Source organism: Sus scrofa, chromosome 15, assembly GCF_054392235.1.
Source record: "Sus scrofa isolate SSC_HxYL_T2T_F1_AM1 chromosome 15, Sscrofa_HxYL_maternal_Yorkshire_Landrace_v2.0, whole genome shotgun sequence".
In the NCBI taxonomy this organism is placed as follows: Eukaryota; Metazoa; Chordata; class Mammalia; order Artiodactyla; family Suidae; genus Sus; species Sus scrofa.
In genome coordinates this window covers 39,412,953-39,423,966 of record NC_139397.1, presented here as the reverse complement: position 1 = coordinate 39,423,966, position 11,014 = coordinate 39,412,953, and the positions used below count along the sequence as shown (strand labels likewise).

At 47.5% G+C, this 11,014-nt stretch overlaps 1 long non-coding RNA gene across 2 annotated transcripts; it reads right to left on the bottom strand.

Moving 5' to 3' along the window:
- Positions 1-7,027: 7,027 nt before the first annotated feature.
- On the bottom strand, positions 7,028-10,992 carry LOC146395799 (uncharacterized). 2 transcript variants are annotated; one of them, XR_014829319.1, is made up of 3 exons: positions 10,900-10,992; positions 8,736-8,879; positions 7,028-7,427 (listed from the first exon to the last, which is right to left on the bottom strand). It is a non-coding gene; the product is annotated as an uncharacterized LOC146395799 (long non-coding RNA). The 2 variants fall into 2 exon arrangements; XR_014829318.1 differs by lacking the exon at positions 10,900-10,992 and having other exon boundaries at positions 8,736-8,975.
- Between the last annotated feature and the right edge of the window lie 22 nt (positions 10,993-11,014).

Genomic DNA, 11,014 nt, shown 5'->3' with positions numbered 1-11,014 from the left:
TAAAAAGCACTTTAGCTTCCTAGGCCTTCTCTGAGTTCCAAAGAATACATTTAATGAGGAAATGCTGAAAGAAAACAGTCATGCAAGACAAAATAATAATGGTTTAGCCATTTAACAAAGTCAAGGATTTTTAGTTCCTTTTCAAGGGCTATAGATAATATTCCGAGCCATGTCCTTTGAGCTTTTTTTGCAGAAGCTGAAACCCCCACCCAGTAGAAGTTAACTATATAATTGATGCCTGGAAGCATGTAGATAAGATGGGTTTGGAACCAGAAGTGATGATGCTGACTCCCAGTTATTCACCACCAACCAATCAGAAGAACATACACGAGCTGATCACAGATCCACAGATCCCCTCTCCTTCACCCTGTCTTTAAAACTCCTTCCCTAAAAGCCAGCAGGGAGTTCGGGTCTTTTGAGGATGAGCTGCCTGTTCTCCTTGCTTGGTGCCTGCAATAAATGCTGCACTTTCTTTTACCACAAACCAGGGTCAAGAGATTGGCTTTACTGTGAGCGTGAAGGACTCCCACTTTGGTTCGGTAACAAGTCCAGTGGAGTCCAAAGGATGAAGGCTTCTCATTGGTTGGGCGGCTACAGTCTCTGATTGGCTGGGCTGTTGTAGGGTGGAGGGTTTTCTTCTTCCTGCTGGCTGGGAAGAAGCCAATACCTGTTCAGCCAAAGACAGAAGGCATAGATCTCTCCTGCCTGGGCATTGCTGAGGTGCAGTGTGAGAGCTCCTCCTATGGACCTGTCCAGACTTCAGTTTTAGCTGAGGTTTGTTTAATTCCACTGCCTCCACTTTCACACCCTCCTGGACCCCACCTTTAGCAGCACTTTACATCTCCTTCCCCAGGAAGAAAGAACCCAACTCAGGGGAGCTCCAACCCAAGGATGTACAGAATTCTGGGGCCATAGCATGCAACTTCCTGCTTAAAAAATATCACTTAGTGACTCCTGAACCACTGGACTGACCAGTGGTTCCTTCTGCCAGGAAAAGGACTTTGGAATGGGAAAAAATTCCAGGGTATCCTTTCAATGGAATTCTGGCTGATGGGTAGTAGACCCTCTGGGAACTGTCTGATTTTGAGGGGTACATGCCTTGGGCTGCCTTTTTTGGAGGGTCGTCTATTTGGCAACTCTGAAGAGGAGGAAATTAACTTGCAGGGTGTTGAGGGTGATGCAGATGTTTTCTGTGCTAGTGATGCAAAGATGTTCACAGCCATGCAGATGGGTTTCATCCAGTGGGGTATGTAAATCCAATCATCACTTGAACTGACCCTTCTGTTAATTTGTACCTAAATACAATTTTTGATGTGTATTCATTTTATATTTGTGTGAGAGTCATGATTTTGAAAATTATCCTTCAGCAGTTCCAGAGATCCCACTGAGGTGTCCGGTGACCAGAGCCAGGAAAACTGCGTGCTGGGGAGGGGCACTTCCTGGGCTATGCTGGCCCCAGGGTGGGTCCCAGGCAGCAGTAGAATTTTGACTTGATTAACTCTCTCTTTCAATTTTTTTTAATCTTTATTGATTTGCGTTTGTGTTTTTGTTTCTGGTTCATGCCTGACATAATTCATTCTCCATTCTTAGCACCAGTGGTTGTGAATTTTGTTTTATGGTCTGAGCATTTGGTGGTCTCTGTAGATGGATTATAGAGATCTAGTCCCTTCTGTTGAGAGACAACAGAAAATCCACCTTGTTAGTCCTTTAAAAAAAATAAATAAAATAAATAAAAAACCAAACTTTTAAAAAATTGATTCTTCGAATTCTGTAGTGCTTTACAATTTTCAAAAATTTCACATACATGATTTCATATAGTCCCATAATATCCCTTTTCTTAATCCCACACCCCTTTCTTGCTCCTCCCCACTTCCCTCTCACTGGCACCCACTAGTTTGTTCTCTATATCTGTGAGTCTGCTTCTCTTTTATTTTATTCACTAGTTTATTGTATTTTTAAAATTCCACATATAAGTGATATCATATGATTTTTTTTTCTCTGTTTGACTTACTTCACTCAGTACAATACTCTCTAGGTTCATCCGTGTTGCTGCAAATGATATTATTTCGTTCTTTTTATGGTTGAGTAGTATTCCATTGTATATATGTACCACTTTTTCTTTATCCATTCATCTATTGATGGACATTTAAATTGTTTCCAAGTCTTGGCTATTGTGAATAGTGCTGCTATGAACATTGGGGTGCATTATCTTCAACACACTGTTAGTCTTTTCTTGTTTGTTTGTCTGTTTTGAGCTCCAGTCAGCTAAGAATTTGGTGCCCACTGGGAAGAAGAGCTCTTTGAGATCTGGGATTGGTCAAATTTTGTCTTTGCTTTTGGCCTATGACTTAAGTCATAGCTCTGAAGCCAAATCTCTCTGTACATCTGTGTATCCCTATGTCTGTGGGTCCCTTGTGGAGAAAGGCTTTGACTTCTTGATGTGTGAGCATGGAATATGTTAATAGATTGTGACTGTTAAAGGGGCTCTGTTCTGATTTGTTTGTGTAAAATAAAAATGAAGCATGTATATAAATCTAATATTCCTAATTTGTAATACTTTCAATGTATTTGAATAAAAATATCCTTCATAAAATAATTGCTAGTTTTAGAAACATTTCATAAATCAAAGTTCATATAAATAAAGTAAATCATATTAGCTTAATGATTTTGCTTTTTAAAAAACAGATGCATCTTCTCCTTGATTTATCAGGGTTAAATATAATGCAAGGGCACATTGTATTTGGTTTTATTTCTCATAAAGAGAATAGTAAATTGAGGGAGTTCCCAATGCAGTACAGTGGAAACAATTTGACTAGTATCCACGAGGATTCAGGTTCAATCCCTGGCCTCGCTCAGTTGGTCCAGGATCCAGATTGCTATGGCTGTGGCATAGGCCACCACCTATATCTCCAATTTGACCCCTAGCCTGGGAACTTCCATATGCTATAGGTGCAGCCCTAAAAAGCAAAAAAAAGAAATTGAACTTAACTTACTGATCAAAAGACTAACATTACTTGTAGACAATATTTCAATTATTAGTGTTACTCAAGATTGAGTTATTATTCAGACAAACTTACATGTTTTGCAGTGTAACAGATTAAATAAAGTTCCAAAAGCTTCAGATAACTTAAAATCTTAATCTGATATTGAACAGAGCCAATGAATGGATAATCATTGGCTAATTAGGTAATTTCTGTGTAAGAATACTGAAAAAAAAATTATTAAGCCTAATTTTAAATTTATGTTATTTTACTTCTTAGTTCTGTATGCTACAGAAAGGCTCTGTATTGGATCATGTTAATAAATATATTCCTGTAGTTCCCTGGTGGTACAGCAGGTTAAGGATCCGGCATTGCCACTGCTGTGGGGCAGATTCCATTCCTGGCCCAGAAACTTTCACATGCTGTGCGCACAGCCAAAAATAAGATAAAATAAGAAATGAAATGAAATGAAATAAAAAATAAAATAAAATAAAATAAGGACAATATCAGCTACCTGCACATGTGAAACACTCTTCTAAAATTCAGTCCCTGGCCCAGGAATTTCTTCATGCCTCAGGTGCTGCCAAAAAAATAATAATAATTTTAAAATAAAAATTACAAAAAAATAAATATATTCCCATTTTCCACTGGAAGCAGGAGGAGGGGATTTGCGTGCACTGCTAGCGAGCTCACAGGCTTGTTCTCAGATTTCCACCCACCTCCTGGTTTTTTCTATAAAACCAAACTTGGTTACTTTGAATAACTGTTACCATTAATGCACTGCTTTGCAATGCAAGAGCAACAAAGAAATTCAACTGCCTAATGCCTTTGTTTTGTTACACAGTGAGGAGACATTTTGTTCCAGAACAGGAAACTGGCAAAACTGGAAAAGTCAACTATATTTGCCCTGGTTCAGAATACCTGAGTCTGAAAAGAAATCATGGAACAGGTTAAAGAACTGGCTGAGTTCACTCAGTGTTGACAGGCTTGCTGCCTTGTCTTACAGACCAGCGCCTCTGTCCATGTTGCAAAAGATGCCTCTTTACCCTGCGGGTAACCCGCCCAAATAAGAGTCTGTGTCTTACCTTAAAGACGGCTGTGCTTCAGGTCACCTTCATTTGTCCCTGATTATGAGAAACGAAACACATACAAGGCCTTACTTAGGAAAGAGATGCGGCTCTTCAGAATCACTTCACCTTCTGTGCTGGCTTTACGTTTTCTTACTCCATAGTAGGAGAGTAAATGTTTCTCAGCCCCCATGAAAACTCCCTGATGCTGAAACCTCAGCCACCTCTTCATACCCATCCCAAAGAGAAATGCGGAGACAGAGTTGGAGGAAACGGAAAAAGTAGCTTTAATTGCCAGGCAAAGAGGGGACACAGCAGGCTAGTGCCCTCCACCCCCAGAGAGAGTAGTGAGGAGTCTTAGAGTATCGTGGAGCGTGGAGCGTGGTCAGCTCACGGACATTATCCTGATTGGTGGATGGTGAGGTCATTGGGAGTCATTGTCATCCGCCTTCTGGTTCCAACTGGTCTGGGGTCTACATGCTTGTGGGCAGCACACACTTGACTTCTACCACCCAGTGGAGGCTTTAGCACCTACGAAACAGCTCCAAGGGCAAAGATCAGGATATTACCCGCAGTCCTTGAAGAACTGAAAGTCCTTGACTTTGTTGAATGGCTGAATTATTATTACTCTTTTTTCTCTGCATTTTTTTTTCCAATTCTCTGATTAAACTGGTTCTTTGACTAACATTTTTCTATAGATTAAAAGGCAGGTGGAAGACATGAGTTGGGATCCACTCTGGGAAAGCCTTACAGGGTCCTGCTCCATTATACCTTTTCATCACACACCCACTATCTTCTCTGACAACTCTTCTGATTTCTCCCCTGCCCCCCACATCAGATCCTAAATACAGAAGCAGTCAAATAAAGCAAACTTTCAGATATCTTTAATTCAAACAGCCTTTGAATCTTCTCAAAAGGGCCAGGGAAACTCACAAAGATTTGTTCTTTGACCTTATGAAATGAGGGAGACATGCTGGAAGGACTTGTATGTTTAATAGGCTCCACCTTCAGTTCATCAGAGCTGTCACATCAGAGGGGACCCCTCGCCTTCCTGAGGTTGAGTTGGTGTCAGTGTCATCCGTGAAAGTATTTCAGATACCACAGGCACCTTCGTCCATGCCCTTGCTGTTCATAATCTATTTTACCCTCAGGGAAACACAGATCCAAACTCTTATGAAACAGATATTTTCCAATAAGATTTTTACTCTCTTCCATGTTTGCATGGCTGGTTACTGTCAGAAAGGAACCACAGTTTTTGTTGTCGACACAGGGTCTTTAGTTTGCTCTGCTGTTTGCCTGGAAGCTCTGCTGTCAGCTACAGGCCGGACGCTGTGTCTGCAGCAGGAAAGTGCAGGCTGATGGCCATGTGAAAGTTGGCACCTGCTGCTCTGACTGCTGAAGACTCACTGAATCACTTCTTGGGGACAAACTGGTGAGCAGACCTTTCTGCACAACCATCAAACCCAGATTGTCTGGACTTGTAGAACTCGACGTTCAGAGCAGACCCTCCTTGAAAGCAGACAGTTGGCCAGGGATCCAGGGAGTGAGGAGTTCCCATCATGGCGCAGCAGAAATGAATCCGACTAGGAACCATGAGCTTGCGGGTTTGCTCCCTGGCTCGCTCAGAGGGTCAAGCATCCAGCGTTGCTGTGGCATAGGCCAGCGGCTACAGCACCAATTAGACCCCTAGCCTGGAAACCGTCATATGCCCCTCATGTTGTACAGAGCTGATGACCTATGTGTTGAGCGAACAACCTCAGATGGAAATGGCATTATTATTATTGTTGTTTTGTTTTTTTTAGGGCTGCACTTGCAGTATATTGAAGTTCCCAGGCTAGGGGTTGAATCAGAGCTACAGCTGCCAGCCTATGCCACAGTCACAGCAATGCCAGAGCCAAGCTGCATCTGCAACCTAATATACCACAGCTCACAGCAATGCCAAATTGTTAACCCACTGAGCAAGGCCAGGGATCAAACCCGCATCCTTAGTGATAATAGTCAGATTCATTTCCCCTACACCACAATAGGATCTCCCGGAAATGGCATTATTTTTAGCTGCTAGATGCTTCATAGCTGGGGATGAAAAGAAATATTTTCATCTAATTCTCACAGACACCCCCCCACCCCACCCCCAGAGTTCCCTGAACTTTCCATAGAAATGTAGTTATTGTCATAGTCTCAGTGAAAAATTGTCCTCCTTTTTCCTGGAGTGTAATTGGACTGTGCATTAGGAGGCTCTACTGGAGAAGATTCTCATTTACTCGGATGTGACAAGCCACGTTACAGGCAGAAACAATGCCACGGGCATCACAGGAGAATGTGCCGGTCCCAGCCACATGGGCAACGAGGAAGGTGCCTGCAAAAGGCCTGTGCCTCCCCAACCTGAGGAGCCATGAGAACACCAGCTTCCAGGGCCCTGAATGCAACCCAAATGTCTGCCCTGCCATTGCCCTGGAACTCGCCCCCTTCTAGAAACACCCTTCCCTTTGCTCTGGAGAGAAATGGCCCTCTGCCCTTCCTATGAGTTTTGAAGATTTCAGACCCTGCCCCATTGTCTCCTAGGGCCTCTGCGGGGCCAAGGGCTGAGGAGAGGTGGCCGTTTTCTCCACGGTCTGCTCTCTCCAGCCTCCCGCTCCTTGTTTTCCTCAAAGCAGGTTTGACACACACAAGTCTCAGGGTCAAAGGTGGGATTTTCAGCCCAGCATAGAATTAGGAACAAATTGAATGTTAGTCTTCAGTGTCCCACAGACTCAAGTGTTCACTGCCAGGGATGTTCTGGAGGCTGGGTTCCTGGGCCTGGTCTCCCTCCATCCTCAAGCCCCTCTGCCTCCACCCTCCCCACCCAGGGTCCTCCTCCCCCCCAGCCCCACCCCCAGACACAGGAAAGCACTTCCCTGCAGAACAATTCCACTCTTTGTCTCCTCCCATCCGCAGAATAGGGGGAGAAATCAGGGTTAGAGCCAAATGAACCAAACATAATTTTTGAGATTCTTTTTCTCAACAAATGACCTTTTTATTCATTTAGAGGAATTTTTGCTTCCTCCTAGTTTAATCCGTTCCAGCTTCAAACCATAGACAAACGTCTCCAATAGAAACTGCTCTCTTCCTTAGACAAGGATGGACTTCACATAGAAGAGGGCAACCCTCCAGTGCAGAAGCTTCTGCACTTGCAGCACCAAGGCCTGAAGCTGCTCCCAGAGGGGAAATCCCGGCGCGCCTGGAGCAGCCTAGTCTTCTGATGGAATAAGGAGGTACCCGCCAGGCACACCATGTTGGAAGATAAATGTTTGGTTTGGTGAACTGTTGGCTTAAAAAATGATGGATGCACGTTTTTAAACGCAACCCTTGCCTTAGGAGCTCATGGGCCCTCACGAAATCCCTGTGAACAAAATAGAGAGAGATTGGCAGATGGCAGGAGGTGGGGGGGGGTCAAAGGGGGAAAACCAGAAGAGACCATCTGAGGAGCGTGGTCCTCTCGGAGTCCTCGGGTCTCCGCAGGGGTCAGGGTTTTGGGGTCTTTATCGCAACCAACTATGCCATCAGCCTCCTGCTTAAATATGGCAGGGCTGGGTTCCAGGCTTCTAAGCGGTCTGGGGAAAGTGCCCAGAGGGCTCCCAGCAGATCAGGACATGCCCTGAGTGCCTGGCGATGTCCACGTAGGACACTGGCTGACACTGGCTAACACTGACGGAAGTCGCTGTTGCAAGCTCAGAGCCCAGGGCCGCTGGCTGACAAGTAACAGCCATTGGGAAAACCTGGCCAGGGAGTCACCAGTCTGCCCTGGAGCTTTAAAAACCACAGTCCAGATAAGCAAAGAGGTCCTGCTCTACAGCACATGGAACTATATCCAGTCACTTGTAATAGAACATGATAGAGGACAATATGAGAAAAAGAATGTATATATATGTAACAGAACATTGTAAATCAACCATAATAATTTTTTTTTTTAATAAAAAGCAAAAACCACAGTCCAGAACAGGCAAACACGAAACCGATTACGCGCGCTGGGTGCCGGGAGTATGACTCATTCACGCAAGTTTTAGTCAGCATGAGGCAGAAGTAGCAGCCTCCGCAGGGACCTGGCAGCGCGTGGGGAGCCCAGCGTTCTGAGCTGGCAGCCAGCACCGTGAGCTGGAGCCTGGGCGGAGGGCGGACCAGCTGGCAGTTCAATCCTCCTACGCCCCTGACAAACAACACGACAAACAGCTAGACAAGCAGGGGTGAACTCTGAGGAGGCCGCCTACGCCCAGGCACGTGGACCGAAAGGGGGCGGGGTCAGCGGAGAGGGGGCAGGGCTTCTGTGCCCCTGCAGCTAGAGAGGCCAGGCAGGTCTGTGTTCCAGGAGACTGTGGTCAGGGGCCAGATTCTAAGGATCTGGGTAAGGAATGCTGGCTTGTGGGAGGAACAGAGACTGCTGGGGCGTTTAAACATGAGTTTCTGATAAAAATCGCCCTGGCAGCCCTGGTCAACTCCTGGAATGGCTTAGAGGGAGATGCCCACAGTGGCAGCAGGACCAGCCAGGACCCTGACTGTCACCTTCCTGCAGGAGGGGTGACAGGCTGAACTGGGAGGGGGTGGGACGAAGAAAAGGATTCAGGGTTCTTTAGGAGGCTGGACAGAGGCCTTGATGACAGACACAGGAGCACAGAGCAAGCAGGACCGTTCCGGTAACAGAAACCCCACAAACCTGACAGGCTTGTCTCATTCCAGGCAAGGAGGGAGGCAAAGGCCTTTCTCTTAAGAAGGTTTTGGAGAGTTCCTGCTGTGGTGCAGCAGGTTAAGGATCCAGCATTGTCTCTGCAGAGCTGTGGAGATGCTTGTTCGATGATCCCTGGAACAGTGGGTTAAGAATCCTGAATTGCCGCTGCTGTGGTATAGGTCGCAGCTGTGGCTTGGATTCGATCCCTGTCCTAGGAGCTTCCATATGCTGCAGGTGCAGACAAAACAAACAAATAAAAAGGCGGCTTTGACTTTTGGGAGAAAGGATGCCGTCCCTCATCTTTGTGCCAAAAGGCCACCTCTTTGTCCCTCATCTCTATATCACAAAGCCACCACACTGCAAGAAAGCTGAGTGGCCTCAGTGAAGTTCTTGGTACCTGAACAAAATCAGAGTTTGGTCAGGGAGGAGAAGCCAATGAGCATGGGGGCCACCAGCAACATGGCGGGGGAGGATACCCCAGGGTTGAGAAGACCCACTTGGAGATGCCGAGGCCGTCGGGGGAGATGGGCAGGCCGAAGCTTGGGTGAAGACCCTGGCCTGAAGCCATAAACTCAGGGTTGCCAGCTTATAATGAAGGATGACCTTCCATAAGTTTCCCAGCCCCTTCCATGGCTCTGCCCCACAGACCTACTAAGATGAGAATAGGGGTTGCATCAGGCTTCCAAAGCTGGAACCCCACCCTAGATCTGGGACAGTCCCTCTTGTGAACCTCCACCACCCTGGGCTCAAGGCCTCGAGGGAGGAGCTGGGCTTCCTTCGTGGGCAGCCTGACAGTGCACACTGTGGGGACATGACAGGGTGAAGTTGAGCGACAGAGCCTCCGCCTACCCTGGGACTCCAAGACTGGATGTCCATCTTTGCCCAAAGTGCCGTGACCTTGGCAGGCTGGGAAGGGGCAGTGGCTCTTCTCCCCTTCCCCTCCAGCAGTGGGGAATCCTCCTCTGTAAACCCTGCTCACCAGTAATGATCCTTTTAATTTTACAGAGCCTTCCTCAGTGATCACTGTCTGCACAACCAGAGCCAGGCCAACCACCTGCCCAAGCTCCCCACAGGCCCACAGTGGCCCCTACCCCTAGAACAATAAAGAGCAGACTTGCATGGGTTGTGTTCACCATCAGACGCAGACCTGGAGGTCAGCCCTGGATAGACTGGATGGGGTGAATAAAACCAAGGTCTCCCTGATGTCAACATTCTTACACACACACACACACACATACACACACACACACACACACAAACTTCTAGGCAGGTTCTGTGATTCCCTGGGCCCTCTCTGGAGGCCCCTATGGGGTGCATCACTGGCTTAAGCACCTAGAATCCATCCCTTGTCTTCTCAGAAACTGTATCCAGGTTTTTGTTCGGGTATCCACTCTTCCCACCTCCATCTCTAGGCACGGTAAGTTTGGGGCCAATCCAGAGGTTCCAGCTCTGGCCACAGGACAGGCTCAGCACTGGAGACCTGACCCAATTCAAGCCAACCGGACAAAGATTTCCCCCGTGGCTTCTGGGAAGGAGGTCCCCACCACTCAGGTGCAGGGCGCAGACATCACCCTGACAGCATTGAGGAACCACCCAATGATGAAGCTGACGCCTGGGGATGGGGGCCAAGAGCAACTTAGAGGGCCTGAGCTAGAAGTCCAGGCCGGTCCCTGGGCCCAAGGCCAGAGCTCTAGCAGCTCCAGGCCACGGCTGCACATGCCACCCGTGCCACAGCCCACTCAGAGCAGCACCATCTGCTGACGGAGCTGGAGACCAGGCGGGGCTGCAGGCAGCAGGAGCCTTGATGCTGGAAAGGCGGGGAGGGGGCGGCATGCCAGGCTCGGGCCTTCCAGTCCCTGGGACCAACTACCCAGTTTCTACCCAGCCTGCCCACCACTCACCGGCAAGCCACCAAGTCCCTCAGCCTCAGACTCCCCATCTATGAAATGCAGTCTAAAGAGTTCTCACATGTGCTAGATAAAGTCACTGAGGGTGGCACCCAGAGGCTGTGGGCACAGAGCTGGCTCTTCAAGCCCCCTGTCTGCCCCTCCCATCACCTGGCCCCATTGCCTGCATCTCAACTCTAGCAGACAGGGCTGAAGCCCTGGCAGGTCTGCGCCCAAATGAACTCAAGGAAGCAGTGGTCACGCACCAGCAGTGGGGCTTTGGAGAATCCACCCAGCAGCATGGAGCAGAGGGCAGTGGTGGACTTTCTCAGGACAAAAGCGCAGACATCAGGGCTCCACTGCACAGCACGTGGCAATTGA